The sequence below is a fragment of the Lithobates pipiens genome, unplaced genomic scaffold (assembly GCF_037356315.1).
Source record: "Lithobates pipiens isolate NorthernLeopardFrog02 unplaced genomic scaffold, aLitPip1_a1.2 Scaffold_13, whole genome shotgun sequence".
Lineage (NCBI taxonomy): Eukaryota > Metazoa > Chordata > Amphibia > Anura > Ranidae > Lithobates > Lithobates pipiens.
The window spans coordinates 310,564,968-310,591,386 of NW_027507718.1; positions in this window are offsets into that span (position 1 = coordinate 310,564,968).

Consider the following 26,419-nt stretch of genomic DNA (forward strand, 5'->3'; position numbering starts at 1 on the left):
TGGCTCTGTATTATACACAAAGGCACAACCTTGAACACTGTCCAGAAATGTCTGCATCTAGAAGGAAATTATGTTATGATACAAGTTATCTTAACTATAACTGAAAAGTATGACATTTTGTGAAAGAAGAAACAGTAGGCAGACAATATATACTTTATTAACAGGGTGGAACATAGACTATATCCATGAATATGTGGATAGCCTTAATTACTGTATAATGCCGTTTTAGCTGGCATTTCATTTATCACTGCTCTCTGTCTGGATCATCATGTGCCCTCTGGGTGCATGGAGCATGAAGTTTTTATTAAGATAAAAAAAAGAAGATTTAAACAGAGAATGCATGCTATATAGTGGACAAAAAATTATAAGAGGAGCTTGGACTTTTTAGGCACAACAGCACAAAGGTTACAAAAATATAAATTTATTTCGAGAAAATGACAAACCATGTATAAATTCACAAATTAATCACAATATAAATGGGACGTGCCACCTTATATCTATATAGTATCCACAGTACCGCTGTGTTGATACAATAACCATTTTTCAGTATGATATATAGTAATCAACTATATGTCTGTTTTCATTTTCCAATCTAACTAGTAGAAGTATAATTGGCTGTCATTGTCAACACCTTCATCCCTCTATTAGTCATATATTAACCACAAATGGCCTTATTTACCACTTTATATTATAAAAAGAATGACTATAGCCTCCAAATTTAGTCATGCACTGATATTAAACAATATGATTCATTACTTTGACACAGTGCATGCAGTTGTTATCTTATAGATGTTATGAAATCAGTCTGAGTGTTAGTCTTGCCTACTAAAACTTTGAAATATATCACTCACTGCTTTATAAAATTTTGCCTTAGGCACCGGAATTACTAGAAACCTCCCTGAGGCTTCCAGGTGCCTGTAATGATTCAAGAACAGCACTTAAGGACTCAATTATTGTTTTTTTTTATGACTGGTGGGTCCCTGGGGCTTTCTTTTACCTTTTTTTCTGGACCAACAGTAATATAACATTAGACTGGAAATACGACAGGTTGAATTGGATGGAGCTTGATATTTTATAATTCTTACTTACCACGTTACTATGGTCTGCATATAATGTGTCTAGCGATTCCTAGCTACTACTTCATGCATAAATAATGGAGCATTTCAAAGATTTCTACCAACATAAAAGTTTTTTATGATTGTCAGGTGTTGGTGAAAATAGACTTTAAAGTTGTTTAACAAACCAAATCAATAGGTTTAAAATCAAATTTAAACTGAATACCAATTAAAAAAACACATCATTTAGTTCCAGTGCCGCATGGAGTAGCTGTCTCTCACAACAGCTCCCACAGCATGACCCACAAAACGGCCTAAAAAAATTGCCCAAACCTCCACCACTGCCCGCAGCTCCTCCGGGTGACCCTCGTGCATCCATGGACCATTTTGGTAAAGAAACCGGCCCGTGATCGCAAGCGCCTCAGCCGCAAATCGAGGCCCTGGTCTCGGCCCTGCTTGAACACAAGGCCGACGTGCCAGAAATAGAGGTAAGTGGCTGCACAGCCTCCCCCTCAGCACACCAAGGAGACAGCAGTACTGAGCTCATAGCCCAAGCAGTGGCAGGGCTTTTAACCCCCACTATAGCTGCCTTAGTGGAGACGGTTGTCAATGCTGGGATGAGGCAGATCAAAAAAGAACTGGGGGAACATGCAACCAGGCTAAATGATGCAGAACATCACCTTTCCAATATAGAAGATGAGCTCTATCAGGCACAAGCCACGGGGCAGGGACAGGACAAAACCAATCAATATGTACTCCAGAAGCTGGACGATTTATAAAATAGGTTGAGAAGGAGCAATCAGTGCTTTGTGGGCATCCCAGAATCTCTGAAACTGTCAGCCATCATTGAATTCTGCCCCCAGAGCATCGCAGAAGCACTAGACCTTCCTGCCCCCTGCACAGTAGAATGGGCCCACCAGATGGGAGGATTCGACACTGAAGGAAAAATCTCCTCGCCTGATTATTGCTAAATACTTAAAATACTCAGACAAAGCCGCTATTCTGAAAAAATTCAGGCAGTCCAGATCCCTTCAGATAAATGGAATCAAGGTTCTGATTTTTGCGGACTACTCCATTAAAGTTCCCAAAAAAAGGAAAGCTTTTCAAAACGTGTGCATGGAACTCCAACCAGCAACAAATGAAATTCACCTTGGTCTTTCCTGCAATCCTCCACCTTAAAGCTCCCAACGGGGACCAGTTCTCCATCCAGGATCCTTCAGAAGCACAAGACTTCTTGTTTACACTACACGCAGAGTCGCACTCCAACCCCTCATCCAGGGTTTCCACAAATACTCGTCCTCTGGACCAAAGAAGCCCACAGAAAGACGGTCCAAAGCATCTCAAGTCCACCTGACCATCGTTTTACTCGCTGAATATGGAGCCACAAAAACCCACTCCGACACCTAACTGGTACCTGTATGCTCCTTTGTTGATTATCTAAGGGTGGTTTCCACCTACACAATCATTTTCCTCTGTTAACCCTTCTGACACACTAGCAGGCCTTTGTTTTATCTTTAATCTTACCCAATCTACTTTTCTCTGACACGTCCTCTGTGGCCTCACTGCATACAGCTACCTCCCTCCCTCAAAAACAAAGGCAAGCTTGCTAGATAACATTGACAATATGGGCAAGCCTCCGCTACATCTTTTGGGTTACTACTGGGAGCTTGTCTATACAGTGAACCCATGCAGAAAAAGCAAAGTTCTCTTAATGTTTTGTATTATTTTTTTGTGCTTTTCCTACTTTACGCACCTCTACACTATGCCACCCGTCACACACCAGACACTCAGGTAGCAGTTGACTCTCATAAGATAACCGCATCGTTCTGCACTAATGTTACAGTTCCTCTCATCAGGTCAAAATCTTACACTAATGTAATACCAGCCCTAACCCCCTCAACAATTTCCCCCCATAAGAATCACCTCACCTCACATCACCTCTTGGAACTTGAAAGGGCTAAAGTCCCCCATCTATCGTCCCCCTAACTTTCATTGCATGAAAAAACTTTGGATGGGCACTGTCCTGGGATCCGATGCTGTTGGGTGCAAAGCCAAGGTTCTCATCCTGATTCCTACAAACCTCCCTTGTGAAGTCATGTCTGTAGAACCCGACAGCCAGGATCATTTCCTCACTGCACATATCCAATTAGGGAACAGAGATCTCATGGTATTCAATATATATGCTCCCAATAGCCCCGGAAAACAATTCTTTAGCAAGATCTCCACTAAGTTACTAAACACCCTGCACATCCCTCATATAGTTTGTGGTGATTTCAACTATACACTACACCCCACAGATGACAGATCCACACCCAAATGCCCTTGTGAACCCTCCAAAACTTTCAACTTAACATATTCCGCTATACAATAAACCCTCTCCACTTCCATGACATTTGACGACTCTTCCACCCAGCAGACAGGGAATTCACTTTTTCTCTACTCCCCATAATGTCTTCACCAGATGTGACTACCTTTTTTTGTACTGACAGTCTTGTCTCAATGATCTCTGAAACAGTTATTCATGACTATTTTGGGAAGCTGGCAAAGCCCTTCTCCAAGGTTGGATCATTTCATATGCCGCCTCCTACAAAAAACACACCCTAGCAAATTACAAGACAGCTAGCTTCCAACTCTGACTTGCACTACATTCTCTATCTGCCCTAGACTCTCCTGATAATAGAACAGAATGGAAGGCAGCAAAAAGAGCTTTTGACACCTGGGCAGACACGCTCAAACTGACAAAAGGGGCTCATATGAATGCCACACTTCATAAATTTGGCAACAAAGCAGGAAAATTGCTGGCAAGGCTTTGCAAAGGCCCTTACCACCCCACACATATCACCTCTCTACTAGACACCTCAGGCACTATTAAATCCTTGCAACAAGAGATCAATAAAGTCATGCTACAATATTATACATCACTGTATGGCACTGAACCTATAGACAAAAAAGATGCACAAACTTTTCACAATAAAATATCATACAAAGGTTGACAACTCAGAGGTCCAAGTCACAGAGTCATCACTAGGGTGGGTGTGGGAGCACACATCTACAGAGGAAGAGCAGAGTCTGCCATCATAAATGTAACCTCAGTTCCAAAGAATAGAAATAGAGGAGACCATTCATTAGGACTAATACTTATTGTAAGAGGAAGTTGGTACAGAACCCAAGCCATATACACAAGGACTGACCTATGCACTACCATTAGATCCCAGACTACAAACAAGAGAAAGGTGAAAGGAAGGAGATCTTGTGTGAAAGGTGAAAGGAAGGAGGTATACAGATATACTCAAGATCCATGTTCAAATCTACTAAAAGAAACAGGGAAGGTTCCTAGGTATTCGTTTCACTTTTAAGTGGAGCCGGGGGGATGGGGGGGAGAAGCAGGGGTGATCCTTTTCTTCCTCTCTTTCCACTGGGTGCTTCAGATCGTATGGTTCTCAATAAACATTTAAAAGAGATAAAGGAGGCCCACCATAGTGCAGTATTTTTTCAATGGAAATAAGACTTTTATTTACATATATCAAAAACTCACATTTTGTGGGATTACAATTGCGTTGTAAAAACGAGCGCCGAGCTCGTGTCTCAGTCTGAGCGTCTGTTCCGGTATCTGATTAGCCTCGGGTCCTACGCGTTACGTCACACACGTGACTTCAACTGGTCCCGAGGCTAATCAGATACCGGAACAGACGCTCAGACTGAGACACGAGCTTGGCGCTCGTTTTTACAACGCAATTGTAATCCCCATGATTAAGTCAAGTGAATGATGAAACGTGTCAGGCGTGGCTACTAGGTAACTGAGAGTGAGAGGAACCATCGGACGGCTCACGTCTATCTTCACCAAGGAGCGGTGAGAGATTTGAAGAGTGTGTCTCGCATACCGTGGGTCTGCTAAAAATCACCAATGCTTTGGCAATCAGCTGTGTTAAAGTGTGCTGTGCTGTGCTTGACTTATTTGGCGAGGTTACAAGTTTTTAAATTTTTGTCTTCCAGGTTCCTTGAAGCTTCCCACACATAATTACAAAACCTGAGTTCTGGGTACCGCACACCCACATGACAGGAAGAATTGTGGGGGACTGTGATCACTCCTCTGTGCGGCAAGTTTCTCTAATACACAGCTGTTAAGCTTCTTCCATATGGTCACAAACAAGTCTGACTGCAACGGAAAAGAAAATTCACAAATACAGAGGAGGAATGATTAGCTGGCTTGCTCAAAGAGACCCGGTCATCAACTTTAATTTATTTTAAGGTGCCCTCCAAAAAAAAGAAGACCTCATGTAGCAATCGGAGAAACACCGGTGATCGCTCACAAGGACAAAAAACAAATAGCTACTACACCTGTTCTTCTACGGTACCTACGGTATCAGGTTTGATCTGTGATCCATTGCGGAGTACCTGGAGGGAATTATCTGGGGGTGCCTGTACAAACTGAGGATATACACCTTAAAGCATTGGAGCATACTGTTGTACCTATATCAACTGAGGATATACACCCTAACTGAGGATATACACCTTAAATATTGGAGCATATTGCTGTTTAACTGACAGCAGTGAGGTAAGGTACCCACTGCACTCAGTGTGTGAGCACCCACTTTGAGGAACTGTAAGATCACCGGTGGAACTATCCCGTGTTCATTCACAGAATTAACCTTTTACACAGCACAGTGTGGATTCACTTTATTTTGCATGAACTGATATGGATTGTTAGTTTTTACGACAATTAGAGACACTTTAAGAAATTCCTTGGACTGTGTTTTATATTTAGGTTTATTTATATAATTTTTGATATATTTTTATACACACCTCTCCGTTTATTTATTTGCTGGATTTTACCCTTACACAATTTTTGTATATACGTTGGCACTTGGATGCACTTTTATGGATTGAGACACATTTTGGATTTCACAACTTTCTGGATTGATATTATTAGTATCTGCATTTTCGCTTTTTATTACTTCACTTGCACTGTATTACGATTGCATAGATTATTTGAATTTCTTTACTGATTGTAGTATGAATAACACTAGGAATATGTATATATTCTGAATACCCCACTAATCACTCTGAATGATTTTATGCACATAGGTTATAGATATAATTTAAATAAATTTTAATCGCATAGGTGCGTCTTTTAGATTTTGTATGCGATTATTTATTTATTGTTATTAGACTTAATTAATTTCGTGTGGAGCGCAACACCATTCTTTTTCACTAATATCACCTGAGGGGAGGGTCTGCACCTCTGTCGGTGGTTTGCTGCAACCATACTAGCTCTCTTTGCTTTACCATTGTAGCGCGAGGATAACCAACAATTACTATTATTATTATTTATTTTGCTTTTTTTTAATTATATTTTTTAAACTGTTCTTTAATTTTTTTTATCATTTTTAGCAATAGATAGTGACAGGTACTCTTTTTTTTAAGGGGTCTATTAGACCCTAGATCTCTCCTCTGCCCTCAAAGCATCTGACCACACCAAGATTGGTGTGATAAATTGTTATATACAGTGAGTCATACAATGCTTATAGCTTCTGGTTTCTTAGGCCATAGAGATGATTGGAGCCATTCTGGTCTCTGATCAGCTCTATGCTGACCTGGCAGAACTACCGGCTGCATTCTCGGGTTCCCTGTTGAGACAGAAGAGCCCAAGAAAACCATGGAAGACAATGGGGGGGGGGGGGGGGGGTTGTTCTCTCCAACTGCTTGTAAAAGCAGTCTATAGTTTAAATAGTGGCTAGGATTGCTTTTACATGAAAGCTGACCGCTGGCTGTTAAGAATGATACCAAGATGATCCCTAAACCTGCAGGCATAATTCTGGTATAACCACTCAAAGTCCAGCAACATACCAGTACATTGCTGGTCCTTGTTGGGCATACATCATAATTTTCTTTTTTTCATGCAGCCTGTGGGCTGCCTGAAAAAAGAAATTGATCAGTGGTTAAGCCCACCATTAGAATACCGCGCTTCATCCACCCACTTCTGATGATGGGCATACATGCACCATTTTTTTTTTTAACTGTGGTGGTGAAATCACTTCCAACACCGCTGGAGTCACAGCTTTACATATCGTCAGAGCAAACACTGTTGCTGTCAAGATAAATAAATTAGTGTTGCAGCTGAATGGTGTACCTGCTAAGCAAAATGATGGTTAAAAATAAAACAATGTAACATTACCTGCAAAGCAAATACAATAAACATTTTTTTAACGCAATCTGTGCCTAAAAAATGTATGCCGAAATATGGGGGTAATCCGCCTCTAATGTTGGGGGCAAATCGCCCCTCCACCCCTGCCCCCATGCTTCGACATATATGCTCACAGTGGTGTAGTGGTTAGCACTCTCACCTAGCAGTAAGTTTGCATGTTCTCCCTGTGCCTGCATGGGTTTCCTCTGGGTACTCCAGTTTCCTCCCACAATCCACAGACATGCAGGTAGGTTAATTGGATTCTGTCCAAAAATTGGCTTTAGTATATGAATGGGGACCTTGGATCGTGGGCTCATTGAGGGTATGGGCCGATGTGAGTGTGCAATGTACAGGGATAAGGACAATTGTAGACACTCACTCAGGTTGAACTGGATGGACTGGTGTCTTTATTCAACCTTACTAACTTTGAAACATCTTGACCCCTTATCTGGCACGCTTGCTGGAAAGATACTGTTTGAAAAACAAGAGGCTAGAAAACTGGGACACATCAATGCAGACAACTTGATGGGGAGTAAACAAGGCTGCAACCTGTTGGTTGAAGTGATTTATGAGGGGCCAAATTTTGTAGAGATGATTGTATCCAGGGTCACCCCGAGGACGACAGAGTTCATTGTCATTGAAGTGCATAAACCACAAGATCTGCTCATATCGTGCCCTGACTATGGAGGCAGAGAACACAGGCATACAGTGAATTGGGTCAGTGGACCAATATAACCGCAACTTACTCTTTTTAGTTATGCCCAGGAGGAGGGATAGGCCCAGAAAGGTCTTAGATTCGGAAACCGTAATAGATTTCCTATCTCTGGCAGGGGTCAAATGGGAATTATCGGTGTTGAATTGACCAGCATACAAATTACTTTGGTCCACAATAGATCTATAGAGAACTTGCAAATACAAGCATGAAAAACAGCAAATAAAAATCAAGTAACGTAAAATCAACTGTTTCCACCTGAATCTGGGTTGGCTAGGGAATGGGGGAAGTACGGGTGCTGCAGAAGTGGTGGGCTCCCAATTAGGATTACCAAATGCAGAAGGAAGCGCACTATGGATTTGATGGGCCTGTGTTTGTCTTCTTCTTGGTGGGTGTGAGACACTAGTTGTGGTAGCCACCACACCAGCTTGAACTGTGCGTATGGGACTCACTACGTCACCATGTTTTACTGCAGCACTGGTTTGACAATGACCAGGGTGTACTAGGTCGCTGGTGCTTGCCAGCTCACCAGAAGGATGAGCGGCACTAGTACTGGCTCTCTGCTTAATATGAGAGCCTTGTGGTTCTTGCACCTCAACGACAGCAGAAGAACGGGGTCTGGTACCTGACCTTGGCATGGCCTACAACTCCGTCATCACTGCTATCTACAGGATCCTATTCTGAGCCTGAATCTGACAGACGAGTGACTTCTTCTTCACTATCTGTCATGCCCAGAAACTTGTAGGCCTCTTCACTAGTGTACTTTCGATTTGACATTTTGGTCTCTAAATTTACTGGTACACTAGTTAAACTCACAGGAAAAAGAGTTCCTGACTGTCAGTGACTGATTCAAACCCTACCAAAAAAAACTGTTAGCGTTCGCAGGGATCAGGCCTGACTCTAAAAATGCTGCAGTTATGTGTGTTGTGTTTTTTTAAGTGACAGTGATCAATTGATACTGCACTTGGGTTGGCTGGGCTGAGCTGGGCAGAGGGGCTAAACGCAGGGACTAGCAAGTATCTGAGCAGATCCTGCTAACACTGCATTTTTGGGAACCCTAAACTGCTGGGAACACTAGTATAGATCTGATCAGATCAGATATTGATCCGTTCAGACACTATACTACTAAGTAAGGTGTATGGTGCACGCATGGGTGTTAGCGCTACTGGCACTAATCTGACGCTGCCTGAGGTGACGCAGACCCTGACTGATGCTAAAACCTAACTGATATCTCCCTCTGGGTGTCACTCATAACACTAATACGGTGATCACTGGTGACAGGGGATGATGTATCCGATGCTCTAAAAACCTGACCGTGAAACAAATCAACTAACTAGCGTCACCAGTGACACATGGTGATCAAGTAATGACACTGGCAACAGGGGGTGAAATGGTTAACTGAGGGGCGACCAAGGGGTTAAACCTTTATTAGGGGGGTTTGGGGGGTAACTTAGACCTAACAGGGCCTACTACTAACTGCTCTAACACTTATTTCAGTCACAGATGACACCAATGCAGTGATCAGTGAAAAATCTGCAAACTGCAAGTGGTGACACAGTGACAGGGAGTGAAGGGGTTAACTGGGGGGTGGGCGATCAGTGGATGATTGATGGGGTGCCAAGTGTACCTGTGTGTACTGGTGTTAGTGTAGTGTTGGTGCAACTCAAGATTAGATGTTATCTCTCCTCTCACTGGAATCAAAAAGACTCCACGAGAAGAGTTGACATCACTTCCTCCTGTCTGTGTTTACGCTTCATTGACCTGGCCCTGGGGACTGATTGGTCCTCTAACGAAGCAGGGGAGGCGCCTCAGACTGAAGCACAGATGGTCACACCCACTGCTACTCTAACCACTTCTAGCCTCAGAATCAAAACAGACAGGCCTAGCTTGCAGCATAGGCCTGCCTAAATTTGCCTGTGCTGAACAACCCCTACTATCATCTACCTTCTAGTAGAGGGTGCTACAGAAATATGAAGTATCTAAGCAAATTAACCACCGGTATGGATCTAGCTGACAAGAAATTCACAGCATATATAACTCCTTTATTACCTGAATTAATCAGGATTCTTTTATTGGCAAATTGCTCACCCCAGATTTCTAGAGCTACCACTAAATGGAATAATTACAATACTACTATTCTTTTGATGGCTTTAATTTTTTTCCCACCTATCTGTCCACTTAACACAGCACCAGTGAGTCTTCCAAATTTCTGAGAATCCACATGAACCTGCAGCTTATGTATATAATTCAAGGTCAGATGAAGACACAAATTTCTCCTGAAAAAAATGATCAATCATTATGTATATCAAAGAATTTCAACCCAATTAACAGGTCCTCTTTGAGGGCGGCTGTCAATCTGATGTGTGAAAAAGGAGATACAAGCGAAGTGAGAAAATCCTGCAAACAGGCATAATTTTTTCACAACTGCCAGTAGTCTTAATAATGATTGTAGTTCTTCAAACGTTTTTATGCCTAACAAACACAGAAATCATGGCTTTAATTTTGTTAATTTTTGACTCAGTTAACTGAAATTCAAATATCTCAATGTCTATCTTGATACCCAATTCTATGGACGAAAAAACTGTTTTTCCGCTAGCTAATGGAGTACTAAAATGCTGAGAGACTACACTAAACAGTTGGAGCATAAATAAACAAAAAGGGGTATGAGGTGGGCCAAAGAATAAGAAGTCATCAAGGTAGTGTAATATACCTTCATAACCAGCTTCAAACGCTACTACCCATTGGAGGAAGAATGCAAATTTCTCAAAATAGGCACAGGATATAGAACATTCCATAGGGAGGCACTTATCAAAATAATAATTTCCTTAAAAATACATACCTAAGGAATTGAATGCCAGTGGACCAATAGGTAGTAGCCTAAAAGCAGCCTTTATGTCCGCTTTTGCAAGCAGCGCACCTTTCCCAAATCTTCTGATCTGCTGAGTAGCATCCTCAAAAGTACAATAAGAGATGGGTGACATGCGAGCATCGATTTCATCATTGAAAGGGGTGCCCGTAGGGAATGATAGGTGGTGTATTAGGCAAAAATAATTTGGCTCCTTCTTAGGTATGATCCCTAATGCAGATATTCTAAAATGTGCAAAAGGAGGGGGGGAGCTAAATGGACCTGCTATTCTACCCTATTTGATTTCTTTATCTAACGTCTCTTTAAATATATGTGCGTAAATAGCCACTGATTTTAAATGTTTAACCAATTCAGACCCCTCACCCTGAAACCCTTAAAGGTAAATCTTTGGATAAACCTTCAATTAAAAACTTGACTATCTCCTGGTCTGGATATATTTCCAACCAATCCTGGTCTGGATATATTTCCAACTATTACTGCATGCTTGTTAGTTTTCACTAACAAGCATGCAGCAATGGCAGCCTTTATGTCCACTTTTGCAAGCAACACACCTTTCCCAAATCTCCTGATCTGCTGAGTAGCATCCTCAAAAGTACAATAAGAGACGGATGACATGCGAGCATCGATTTCATCATTTAAAGGGGTGCCCTTAGGGAATGATAGGTGGTGTATTAGGCAAAAATAATTTAGCTCCTTCTTAGGTATGATCCCTAATGGAGATATTCTAAAATGTGCAAAAGGAGGGGGGAGCTTAATGGACCTGCTATTCTACAATATTTGATTTCTTTATCTAATGTCTCTTTAAATATATGTGTGTAAATAGCCACTGATTTTAAATTTTTAACCAATTCAGACCCCTCACCCTGAAACCCCCAAAGGTAAATCTTTGGACAAATCTTCAATTAAAAACTTGTCTATCTCCTGGTCTGGCTATATTTCCAACCATTGCTGCATGCTTGTTAGCTTCACGGGTGTGTATGCTTTTTGTAAAATGATCTCTCGGGAAGCCTTGAAAAAAGGGTGGGGTCCTGAACAGCGTGAGCATTCATGCTTGTATTTGCAAGAACCCCCCCCCCCCCCCCATTTACACTGGTTCTTGTTGTATGTGAAGCAATATCCTCTTTTATAAGGGGACACTGTAAATTGTGGCTGCTGCCTGGTGTAACCTGTTTTATTTTGATCTGAAGAGAAAGGTGATATCCTAACGGCGAAATCTTGCATGGCAATGTTTCTTTTAAACATGCCTCAGGAACCGATGAGCTAGACATATTAACCTTGACCGGTAACATAATTTGAGGATTAACATTAGCTGTTGGGGAAGAAAAACTATTATTATTGTCCATATTGCTCATAGTGACAGTATTTCTTCCTTCATTAGACCAAGCATCAGCCAATCTATTGATAGATTCCATAATGCTGTTAAGTATTTTCTAACTTACCTAGACCACCAGTTGGCGCTGGAGCATTGGATAGTGCTGAAGTGCCTCCAGTGGACAGCAGTGGGATGTCTAGAAGGTTTTCACAGCCTGGAGCTTCTTGCTGTGTTAGTGAAGCGCTGGGCAGGGCTTGCCGATTCGAACCTCCTACCTCTGACACTGCTTCTGTCCTTCTCCTTGATGCCGCTCCTCCGAACCCTCCTCTTCTTATTCTCCCTTAGGCTGGCTCTCTGCCTCTTGTTATTAGCTGCCTCTTCCTGCATCGCCATGTTTCCTTCTTCTCCATCGTAACGGACAGCTTTGTCGGCGGGCTGTGCTGGCATGGCTAGTGCTTATGTGGGCTTCTTGTGGCTGATCTGCCTTTGCCTCCCTGTGAAACTTTGGGTGCGTCAACTGCTTTCTGCACCAGTTGTTCCCTTTCTTCTCTTCAGCCATGGCGAAGTACCTCCTAAGCTAGTCTTCCCCGCCACTGTCCCCCACTCGCTCCAGCACTTACCACATTAGGGATTTCATAGTCAGGTCAGCCGTAACTTAAAAGTAATATAGCCCTTCTGAGGAGCTTTTTGCACCGACACTGATTAGCTGACACTGGTGGCAATATTCCTGTAAGAGTGTCCTATATATAATAAGACCCTTTCCAGAACATTCCAAGGGGTCACATGACTTTCTGAGAAATTCCCAAATGTCATGTGACCATTTTTTCCCACCTCCTATCTATCTATCTATCTATCTATCTATCTATCTATCTATCTATCTATCTATATATATATATATATATATATATATATATATATATATATATATATATATATACATAGATAGATAGATAGATAGATAGATAGATAGATAGATAGATAGATAGATAGATAGGGGGTGGGAAAACATGGTCACATGACATTTGGGAATTAGATAGATAGATAGATAGATAGATAGATAGATAGATAGATAGATAGATATTATATTATTTTTATTATTTATATTATTTTTATTTTTTTTACAAGAAGGAGGGGGCCTTAAGCCTTCTTAGTCCATTCTTATATATAGTAAACAAACATATGATCTTATGAGAAGATTTTTTAAAATAATGGCCTGGAGGTAGGGTAGTTTAAGAAATTTGGGGACTCTTATTACTGACAATACCTGCTTCTTTGCTGTGATAGTAATCCTTTGGCTTTAAAGTAGTATTAAACCCAAAAGCAAACATTTATTATATTACAGCTTACCAATTCTTAAATGTAATGATTGCATTCAGTTTCTTTTTTAGATTTTCTATTATTTCCGGCGAGTGATCTGGTCAGTAAGTCTGTTGTTTTCCTAAAGGGCAAGCTATTTTACTAATTTATCAGTTAAGAGGATTGAGACAAACCATTTACTACTAACAGGGGTGCCTTACAATGATCAGTTTTTATTTATGTAAAACCATTATCCCAAAAGAAAAACAACTGTTGATGTAACTGCATGTGTAACTGCAGTGTGAGGACATTGGCTTCAGTTTGTTAGTGAATCTATTATTATTAGTATTATGCAGGATTTATTTAGGGCCGACAGTTTACTCAGTGCTTTACAAGATTAGGGCAGACATTACAATACAATACAATTCAAGACAGGGGGAATCAGAGGGCCCTGCTTGTTAGAGCTTACAATCTAGGAGGGAAGGGTCAATCTAAATCTGCTAGTCCACTCCCCTCTCCCCAGACTAACAATGCTGTTTTTTGCTTTGCCCCTGTGTTTATTCATTCAGAGTGGGAGTACTCTAATACAGGAGGTGTGTTACTGGTCGGATCACCAGGGGGGAAAAAAAAGAAGAAAACGAATGCAGTCACCACATTTTATGATTGGTAAGCCACAATATTTTGCATTTTTGGTTTTGGGTTTAATGCCACTTTAATCATTTCTAAGTTACTAACTAACCCTAATACAAGCACAAATATCCAAAAAAACAGAGCACAGATAGAACTCATTATCTTCATAGATTGTAAAAAATAAAAAAAAGGAAAATATTTTGAAAGTAGACAAAGAAGAAATAGTTTCACAGATTTGTTTATGTTGTGTTCAATACACAATATAGTTTATGTTATGTTAAATACATCCTAATGCTGCCCTAATCCAGTGTTTCTCAACCTTTTTTTCAGCCAAGGCACCCTTAAAAATTATGGACAATCTCAAGGCACCCTTTAAAATCTTGAGGCACCCCATTCTAAAATGTCAAAATTACTCTAAGCCCTTGTACACATGGTCGGACATTCTGACAACAAAATCCATCGCATTTTGTCCGACGGATTTTGGCCGAAACTTGTGTTGCATACACACGGTCGGACAGAGTTGTCGGAAAATCCGATCGTACGTAACGTGACGACGTTATTTTGTTACGACGGGATTATGTTCAGGCTAGTAGCCAATAGCTTTGGTCTAGGAATTTGATCTGAGCATGCGTGGCACTTTGTCCGATCGGAATTGTCTACACACATTTGGACAAAGGCCGATCGGATCATGTTGTCGGAAAGTTTTATAGCCCGATGGAGCCCCCACACAGTCGGATTATCCGATAACATGGTCCGATCGGACATTTTCCGTCGGAATGTCCGACCATGTGTACAAGGGCTAATAGTTTTACATAACGCAGCAACATCCACACATGTAGGACACCCAACATTCAAGGGGAATTATTCTTCCAAAGCAAATAAACTTTTGCAAACTGGTACTGACTATTATTCCAATGTTTTTCTTCTACCTTAGTTTTTCTTCATCGCTCAGCTAATGTGACCCCATCGCTGATGAAGAGGGACAGGGGAGGGTCAAACATGGATGCCATTGGTCGTAAGGACTCTGGCAGCTAGAAGCTTGTAATGGTTCACAATAAAAACCTGTAGCTTTGTTTTACTAAAAGGCAAGCTTCGTCCACCCACCAGCTTGTATACCATTTTTGGGCAATTTTTTGTCATTTTACTAAGGCACCCCTGAAGAAACTTCAAGGCACCCTGGTTGATAAAGGATGCTCTAGCCTAACCAATTGACTAGAGAAGCTGCTCTCCCCTCTGTTTTATCACCAATGCAAAGTGCACGTAGATCTAAGCAAAATTGTAGCATTTTTCTTATACAGCTAAAAAACAAAACAAAACAAAACAAAACTTTAAAATATATATCACTAATAATAGAGAGCTAAAAATCAAATTGGATCCATACAAAGAGTGTAAAAATAGATCACTATAAATCCCACATAATATTAAGTGCATTTAACCAAGAAACATTTGTAAAATAGTGAATATTTTTACCAGACCTTTTTTTTGATGAAGTCGATACTTACCTGCTGTAATGTGAGTGCACTTTTTTCTGTGTTGCTAATAAAGTGAGGACTGTACTACACTATCAGTGATCTTCTTTTTTATATATATTAATCCTTATTGGTGGAGTGGTGGAGTGGAGACTGCTTTTCAGCGGTTTACATCCTGGGGTGGATTTACTAAAACTGGAGAGTGCAAAATCTGGTGCAGCTCTGCATAGAAACATCTTCCATTTTTTTTTTTGGTCAACGATTAAGACCCCTCTCACACTGGGTCATTTTGCAGGCGCTACCACGCTAAAAATAGCACCTGCAAGCAGACCTGAAACAGCACACTGGAGCGGTGAACTAGCAGGATAGTAAAAAAGTCCTGCTAGCAGCATCTTTGGAGCGGTGAAGGGGCAGTTTACACACCACTCCTTCACAGCTCCAAAGATGCTGCTAGCAGCTACCGTCCTGCTAGTGCACCACTCCAGTTTGCTATTTCAGGTCTGTTTGCAGGTGCTATTTTTAGCTCCTGCCCACTGAAATTAATGGGGCAGCACGGCTATATCAACGTCAGAGGCGCTTTGCGGTGGTTTTTAACCCTTTCTCCCGCTAGCGGCCGAATAGTGCCGCAAATCCGACGCTAAAGTGCTCCTTACCGCCGATGCCACTCCTACCCCAGTGTGAAAGGAGCCTAACTGAACAAGCTGAAGTTAGAAGCTGATTGACTAACATGCACAGCTGCACCAGATTTAGCATTCTCCATTTTTAGTAAATCATCCCCTCTGATTTAATATTGTAGTATTGTATTGCAGGAAAAATTGTCATCCTGTTTTAAAGCTATATTAGACCTCCTTGTGTCTGGGGTCCATCTAAGAATGTGAGGTCACAATTATAAAGCATGTGGTGGATTTTGGTGAAGTGGACACTAGGGAGGTTGTGAGCCTTTCACTGGAGAAGGAATTTTCCCATTTCACATTAGTGGATGGACCTTGAGATTTCACATTTATACACTGAACTTTTTGCACTTTTTTTTATACAAGCTGTAATTATTTAAAATAGTGGAGCAATGTTTATGCAAGATATTCTAATGTACAAATGTTTTTTGGTTAGATGCACTTTTTTTTTAGATTTATAGTGATCTATTTTTGCACTATTTGTATAGTTATGATTTGCTTTTTTGCACTCTATTATTAGTCATATATATTTTAAAGTTTTTTTTTTACTATTTGCTTATATGTTGTGTTAAACAGAAACTAGATAATGAAAGATACTCTGAGCAGGAAGTGACATTTGTCAGAATGAGAGAGGATGAGTGCAACAATTACCATTACAAAACAAAGCAAGAACACTGATTTCTACCACTGTTGCTAATATTGCAATTAGCTACAGTATATAACAAAAGTGTAGCATCTTTACAAAACGAGAAGGGAGACGGTTAAGGGTAACTAAACAATGGCATAGAAAATCCAGACTGAAAAAAAAGAAACAATTGCTCAATGGAAAAAGCTGGGTACACTTACAAAAGTTTCAGTTTTCAGTATCTTATATTTAAGGCAATTTTCACAAAACTGGGCAGAAATATGTGGGGAAATTGATTGAAAGTAACCACCCACAAAGCTTTTTTCACTCAGAAGTTAGAATACACAAATCTTTTTTTAAGAGTCAATTGTGGTAAACAAAAGTGTTTGCAAGGACTAATGAATATGTTCCATTAAGAGGTATACACTTTCAGTATTGCTGAGGATTATAGAACAAACACCAAGCAATGTCCTTATATACAGAAAACAGCATGGTGATTTTTTCCTTTTAATTATTCTTATTTGCGACGCACCATAAAGTCATGCAGTTTTTATTCTGTGATGCTAAATGTTAAAATAAAAACAAATAAAACATTTTAATGCCATTTTATACTACTTCTCTAAAACTGCTACTCTGTAATTTTTGTTAAACTTTACTAACTGCTTTGTTCACTATAGATTAATGTGTTCTTGCCAACAAAACCCACAGCTGGGACCTGCCAAACATTGTTCATTTTTTTACAATTCTTATTTTTTTTTGTCTTGGTCACTAAAAAGCTACAAATATAATTTGCTGAGTCTAGCTGTGCTTTATATCACATTGTATGTCTCTCAAAGTAACTCCCTGAATGTATATGCTGAGAAAACAGTAAGTGCCACTTTCTTCATTCTTCTCTTTTGTTAGTGGCACTTAGACTTCAAAATTCTAATTTATTTCAAAGGGAAGCAGTGGAGAAATAAGATAATATGCCCAGGCTATAGTTGACTATACCGCATTGCTGCACGACACTGGGGCATTTTTATGAAACAGTGATTTTCACCAAAAATTCAAGGGTAAAGAATCACTCTAATTTAAAACACATGCTCAAGGAAGATTCACATGCAGTGAATGTTTGATGATTGTCAAATGATTTGCTTTATAAATATACTCCTATGCAATAAATGCATGCACTATTATTGTTACCATGGACCGTGTGAAGCTAGGAAAAGACTACATAAGAAATGTCTGCTTAAAAGGATTTTTTTTTAGTCTCAGTCCCAAACAGGTTAAAGATGGCACAGTATCAAAGGAGCGACAACCTTACTTTGAAAGATTTTTATTAATCTTCAAACATTATCACCCTGAATTTGATAGTCATGCATACCCCTATCCAATCATAATTCCACAAGTACAGCAACACAGGCAAACAACCAATCAAATGTAGACTATTTAGCTGGTGTCTCATTGATGTCTCATTGATGTGCCTTATGATGGTTGAACATATGCAGTTTCATGCACATTCATATTACAACTATGAATATCATTTTATTGCTCATGGAATTGAAGAAAGCAGCTACCACAGATGAAAACAAAAATCAAGCATCAAACTTTTGCCATGTTCGCTCAATGCTTTATTGGCTGCAGGAGATAGTAGATCTTTGATGCTTTGATCTATCTCATTGATTGTAACTTAAGTTTTACCTTCACTTACAAATTTAAAACCCAACAAAGATCTCAACTGAGTGGAAATATATACAGTATCTCACAAAAGTGAGTACACCTGTCACATTTTTGTAAATATTTTATTATATCGTTTAATCTTTTATTGAATTAAGCTGAGACTTGTCCTTGTTGATAAGTCAACAAAAACCCTGATGTGCCAAGGATAATGTTTCTCAGTGATGAATTAGTGTCTAGTGATCTTGGACTAGAAGCAGGATGTTAACCAGAGGATGGGTGAGTCTGAGGCCCTTCACTCTAAGGTTTATCCTCAGAGCCATGGAGATTCCAAAATGAAGGAATAAAAACTGGAAGTGATACCACAGGGCTACTAACCTCAAATATTTCTGGAACTTAGGTTGAATCAGAATGTGTAAGTGTATGTTAGCCAGATCTACCTACAACATCTTCCAAATGGCTTCAATAATGCATTGATGGGACTCCATGGGATTTAAAAATGTTTTTTGAGTGTCTTTAGCCCAGAACTACTCTCAAACCCTCAAATTTCTTTATCAAGAATAGAGAAGAGTAGAAGCTGATAAATCTTTCTGTTTGTGACACAAGAAATATGGCTCAGTTTTGAAGAAGTATGTAAAAGTATTGGATTGCAATAAACGATTTGTGTTATGACGTTGGTTGGCAGGCTTGTTTGGTTAAAATGATCTTGAGGGGGACACGACTTGGAAGCCCAGCAACACACACCTGGCCTATTTTTGAAGATGAGCACCTACTTGAGAGGAGTGGATGGGCACACCATCAGAACTGCTTCTAACCCTCTATGGAGCAGAAGTAGAATTCTATTTTGTCATCCTGAGTAAGGAGGATTTGGTGTCTTTCCTACCTCTACAGAACTCTCTTCCATGCTTGTAGGAATGAAAATCTGTTGCTCTATTCCCCAATGTTTTTTATGTGCTGGTTGGCAGTGAGACTTTTATATCTTGTGGAAACAAACCAGACTTTCCACCTGTCACCTTTATGATGGCTAAATCTTTTTCCCCCAAAAAAGTTAACATAGTTTATGGTATTCTGCCCCAGTTGGTCTTGAAGGAAGAATCAGTTGACCTTGGCTTTATCCATCGGCCAACATTGCTTGTGAGAATCACCTGATAATGTCAATGGCCACTTCACCAACAAATTCACCTACCAACCTATGTTACTGAAGGATAGTAATGATATGCTCTTTGTCAATGTTGACTCAGGAGTACTAAGGTTTGTGGTCTCATTCTGTTTAAGATGATATTACTTTAAGAGCCAATTGCTCAGCCAAGGTTTCTTTCCTACGCTCCTCTGTTCTTCAGTTATTATATATTTTATTTCTTCCATGTATGGAAAGGTGTTACTGGTATTGTTCAAGTATGGATAATCATTTCTGGAACTTGATGGTTCTTGAAAATGTTCCTCCAATTGAATTGTTTCTATGATGGACTGATTGCTTAATAAAACAGACTACTCCTGGTGTCACCGTTATTCTGTCCTGTGTGATTTTCATAAGGCAAGACTGACAGACCAGCTTTCCAGGAAAGCCTAACTCATGCAAAACTAGTAGATTTTCTTGTCAAAGTGTCTTTGTCTCAACTGTGATTTTGAGTAGGGATGATGATTTTGTGGTCCATCTTTGTAAGGGTGGCTGCAAGTAATCATAACATTGTTATTAATGTCCCTTCCCTTCACAGTCAATCATATTGACATAGTGTTTTTACTTACTCTATTCTTACCTTTTGGTGGATACAGTATCTTTTAAAGCAGTGTTTTCCATTAAAGGGCTGCAGGAACAGGATAAGTCAGGTAAGAGCCATCATCCATAAGAAAAGACAGACAGAGGAAAGATCAAAAATTCACCCAGAGGATAATTTCTGAATTTCTGAGCTGGAGCAGGGGCAGAGTAAAGCAGTGACAGTTGCAACGTCAGCAGTAAGAAATTGGGATAGGATAGGACAAAAGAGAGCAACAGTATGCTTTAAAAACAGAGCCACACAAACCTTTGTCCCATTGTTACCATGTGTCACTTGTGAAGTGGCAATCGCTATCGATAGATTGGTCATCACCTTGAGTGAGAGCTAAACTCCTGCGATGGCCAAGAGTCATTAACCCACACATGCAGAGTGCAATCCAAGGACTCGGGTTTCATCTTGCAAAAAGTAAGTGAAGAAGGAATCATGGATGGGGAGAGAAAAGTTCAGAAATGTCAATGGATGCTGACAAGGAGGAAGTACAAATGCCTTTAACGTAATCCAGTCCTGAGAGACTGAGAAATTGACTCCCCAGCAAATGCCTCATTTGGAGACATGTTGCTGGACATCTCAGACCAAGAGAAGATAAATGTTATAAGCCAAAAGAAACAACAACAAAAAAAAACAACAGGTAGTGGCAAAATAGGGATTTTAATTGAAAAAAGAGACAACCTGTCCATGGCAAGGACAGCAACAAGAATAGGTTTTCTCAGCAGGATAGGCAAATTTATAGATAACTTGTCATATGGGGTTCAGGGATGGAGCATTAACCCACTGTATACCGCCATGCTGCACCAGGAAACTACAGTTCTAGATCATTTGTAGAGCAGGAAGCAGGAATATAAAGCTCTGTGGGTGCATCTTAAAAAAAAAGAAAAAGACATAACAAAGGATAGCAGATAGGAGGGGTAAGCAAAGCTTTTATAAAAATGATGATTCACAAGGTGATTGCCTTCTTTGGTATGTTTAATCACTGCCAAGATTAGGTTTACAGTGACAAAGGTGAACTAACCCTTTATCCTGGATTTCTGTTTTAATTTTTATAGCTCTTGTGTTGGACTGTGGCTGAATTTGTATGAGGCTTGTAGCTTATTGTTCATTTGATGATTCTATCTTCACCTGTGGTGATAAGCTTAATGGCTTTAAAGCAAAAAATTATAAGTGCAAAATAAAGCAAGGGTTTATTGGGCTTAGTCCAAAACTTACAGCTGAGCTCATGCTGCCAGCAAGGATGAGCAGCATTTCTTCCGACCAGCACATTAATGCTTTCTTACTCACCAAACAAAGCCATACTTGATGGATTATCCTGAAAGCTGAAACTTACAATGACTGATAAACTAACAAATAACTGAACAATAGTTAGTTGCAGCAAAATTCCAGCTGAACATATTTTTAAAGTACTGTATATAATAAAAATTATACAAAATACACAATTATTCCAAAATAAAGTTTAATGTACAGCTTTTAAGCAATTATTTATGGTGTTTTAGTCTGTGTATTATTTTTTGGTAACTACATAGCAAGATAGTTGAAAGTGAATACATTTATGTTTTATTCTGATGTATATTATTAGATGCTTAGCATAACTGCTGGCTAAGTTTATGCTGTAACCATAGTAACCAAGTATCTGATGTCTTAGTGCTTAAATGTATGTTTTATCTTATTCATTCATCATGCCGAATAAAAAAAAAAAGCTTTGCTTGAATGTATGCTGCTTGGCTTGAGCAGTACACTGTTTATCTAAAACTGATGTCTGTGCTACAGTTATGTACAATAGTGAATTTTAAAATAAATGAACCTAAGAGTGCTGCAACTTTCAACTTGGATTTCTAATGTTGAGGTACTTGGGTGTTCCTCTGTTGTTAGCACAGCTTGTGATTGCTGCAGTGCCTTTCACCCTTCATTGTGTTTCTCTCGGTCTGTGTTTTTATTATTTATTTTACTTGACATCTTAGTTGAGGAATTGCCTGCGTTTGATTGAGACACTGAAGCTCGCTGCATGGCCAACATTGTTAGAGACATATTCCTTTGTTACTGAAACACGAAAGTAAAATACACACAAGTTGACTAGTATGCTTTACTTCGCAGTTACAACTCTAGGAAAAAACACAAAGCGATGGTCTATACTTGCCAGCTGGGAGAAACATATGGGGGTATACTGTATATAAGTCTAAGTATCTTTATCAATTTTTATGAGATGATAAATTTAAATGTATACATTGGGAAATTACATTAAGGTGATACATTTGATAGAAGTAATTGACACTGTACCTTATACTTGCCTCGTAAGGGATCACCTGCTCAAGAGTTCCAGGAGAATGTTTGTACATGGATAAATAATTAAAAGGATAAAGACAACAGTTAATGGCAAATAGACTAAACTTAGCTGTGGAATCACATGGGGTATGTATTGGGCCCAGTTTTCTCTAGTTATGTATTACCAATCTGAAATAGATAGTAATGTCTCCCTTTTTTGCTGAGAAACCCAAGTTAATGGAGAATAAAAAGCTACAGAAAGATTTTAACAAAACAGAAAATTTAATTTGATCCCACACTTTTTTGTATGTAATTCCCCTTTAAAATCCATATCAGACACTCATCAAGCATAGGGTCTGGCATGGATTTTTTTTTTGCGGGGGGGGGGGATCTAAAGCCAACAGTCCAACTTTTTTTAATGGTTGCACAATACAGGCAGAAGCGGCACTGTAGCACTAGTATCATTAGCACTCCAGGTATTCTCTGCATTAAGTTTGCTCTATAGCTACCTCCTCAATCTTGGTAGACCATCAATAACCAGGAAGTATTCATTAGAATAAAATCATAGCATAGAGGAGTTCTGAAAATTTACATTGGATGGATTTTTATATGTAGCATCCTCCTGTGGTAAGAAAGGCTTATCATCTAAGGCCTTACTCACATGGGCTTCAGCATCTATGAAAGCAGTGGGTACAGCAATAAGTATTATTAGAGTTTTGTTGACTCTTTTAAAGTACCAATCTGCTCCAGTTTAAGAATGTTAATACAGATCCTGATGGGAGTGCTGAATGTCACTTTGAACAAGCCTTCTGGCAAGCTTCAGTTCTACTTGAAGCTTGTTGAAAACCTGCTGAAGTCTACTAGCAGCTTGTTTAAAATGACAGTCAGCACTCTTCTTAAGATCTGTTTAACATATTTGTCCTGTCAGTCTATGTGTTGATCCCCTGCTGAGCTGAATAGAGTGGGCGGATGACTGGTCCATGTATATTCTGATTATGCAAAGCAGACATGGACACAGCCTGCTCTGCTCTATGGGCGGTTGGATGTAAGCAGACCAGCTGTCCAATTATACCCAACTATTCTCTGATCCGATCTGGCCAGACAAAGGGAAATGGATCCCCTTCCATTTGTTTTTGCTGGATCAGATCAGATTGTAAATAGGCAGGTGTACACAGACACAAGTCTGTTTATATCCACGGCTCCATTTATCAGCTTTATCAGGAGAATGGAGGGTCTAATCAGGTCTGTCTGAAAAATTAACAGGAGGACCTGATCATACCGCTCATGTAAAAGGGGCCTAATACTCCTAAACTGGAGCTGAATTTCCTGAATTACTATAACCTCTTCATGCTGGCCTCAGACATACAGTATATGATGTGCCTCTGAGGCTGCCACATACTGTATATGTGTCCATTGATCTAGTCTGAGAATGTCCATTGATCTATTCTGAGAACGTCAGCTCCCCTCCCAGAGGGCAGGTTAGAAACAAGCCTTGTTAACAGCACTCCACATCTCTGTTCTTTAAATATTAACCTCTTTATGCTGAGAACCAGTGGACACCATAGTTATGACCCCTCATTCTTAACTGATTAGCATTACAAGAAGGGAATACAGAACACCTCCTATTCTTCGCCAGCCCTTTGTGTCTTCCTTTGACATACACATCTTGTTATTAATATCACTCTGTACATTATATTCTTCTTGCCCATGGTTACACACTACAGGAAGGTACTGCACTTCTACATATGCAAGGCATTGGTCTTGTTCTTGTGACTCTCTAGACTAGGTCCCTAAGCCAACCTTGTTCCACAGCATGCTCCAATATGGAGACTGAATATGGCACATCTGGAGGAAGAAGTAATACACGACCCAAAACCTCAGAAACAATCCAGAATATTTAAAGTCACAGTACACCAAAATCAAAATAGCTTAAACAAACACAATAAAATAACAGCATACAGTAAGCACCTGCATTGTCAGCACACCTACCAAGTTGTCACTGACAGCTCTTGGTTACTGTTTATTATAGGAAATGGGGTCTTGGTCTTGTGATCCCAGTGATTACCAATCACAACCATCATGTTACACGTAAGTTAAAGGGCTGGCATCAGTGGGTTAAATGATTCAACAAAGCCACCTCAAACTTGCCAGTACACACTGCTCTCATACATGCTAAAGTTTGTGTGAACAAGGTTCCAATGTAATTTTTCTTCTTCTATGTTTAGGAGTTCTATATCAGTGAAGTTAAATACATTACTGAAAAGACACTGAATACATTACAATGGGAATCTCATCATCCCCACAGCCTCCTCAAACAGATTCGTTGGGAGCCAGTTAAAGCAGTATTAAACTCAAAAGCAAATATTATATTGCAGCTTAACAATTCTTAGATGTGATGGCTACATTCGTTTTCTTCTTTAGGCTTTCTTTCTTCTATTTTCATATGATGATCTGACAGGTAAGTCTGTTGTTTTCCAAAAGAACGTACTGTCTTGCAGATGTATCTGGTAGAGGAATGGGACCAGTGGTGAAGCTAGAAATTCTTTCACCCAGGGCAAAGACTCAGTTCAGTGCCCCCAGCCTTCCTTTCCGAAGAGGACGGTGTCTGTCGGACAGACTACACCTAAATGAGGAGGGTGCAGATCTGCTGGGAGTGAGGATGGCCAAAAAGTTAAAGGTGCTTTTAAACTAGGAGATGGGAGGGTCCAGAGGTAGAGATAGTCAGCGCTGAACATATTCCAAAGGGTAGTATTGGGGGCATTAGTGGTAGGTCAACTAAAGCACATAAACCTGAGGTGAGTATAGTAACAAGTCTTATTTGCAACCTCAGAACACCCAATAAGAAGACAGTATGCAAATGGTCTAAACTACGTGGCATGTTCACCTATGCTAGGAACCTGGCGGATAAGATGGGAGAACTAGAGATACTGTTGTTGGACTTCGATTTTGTGGGAATTTAAGAGACTTGGTTCAACAGCTCTCATGATTGTCTGGCAATAATTCAAGGGTTTTCTATTTATTGCAGTGATAGAGTGGGTAAAAAGGGAGAAGGGGTATGCTTGTATATCAAGAATAATGTAGGCTTGAATGTGAGAGATTACATCACTAAGGGAGCTAGGGAGGAGGTGGAATCCTTATGGGTAGAGCTCCAAAGGGATGAAACTAACAGGAAAGTAATACTGGGAGTATACTATAGGCCCCCTAACCTAGGGGAGGAGGGGGAGACAGACCTCCTATCACAATTTGGATTAGTGGAAAGGATAGGAAGAGTCAACATATTGGGGGATTTTATTAATCCAAACATAGATTGGGCAGAAGGAACCATGCATTTGTCTAAGGCTTGCCAGTTCCTAAATGTCTTGCAGGACAATTTCATGGGTCAGATGGTAAATGCACCAACTAGAATCAAAGCATTACTAGACCCATTAAATACAACAATACAGACCAACATTACAGACCAACAATACAGACCTTATCATGGATGTGGAAATATGGAGCAATTTCGGAAACAGGTGAATTAGCTTTAGTATAAATCATACAAATAGGAAACATAAGGGGAATACAGACACTGAATTTCAAAAGAGCCAACTTCCCTAAACTACGAACCTTGCTAGAAGATATTACTTGGGATAAAATCTTAGGAGCAAAGAAGATCATGAAGGAGAGATGAGTTTGCTTTAAGAGCATATTAAATAAGGCCATTAGCCAGTGCATCCCAGGGGGAAATAAATTTAAAAGAGTGAACAAAAGTTCCGGGTGGCTTAACTCCAATGTAAAAATGCATATAAAAGCAAAGAAGAAGCCTTCAAAAAATACAAGGCTGAGGGATCATCATCAGCACTTTACAAAGAATGCAACAAGAAATGTAAGGGTGCAATTAGGGCGGCTAAGATAGAACACGAAAGACACATAGCA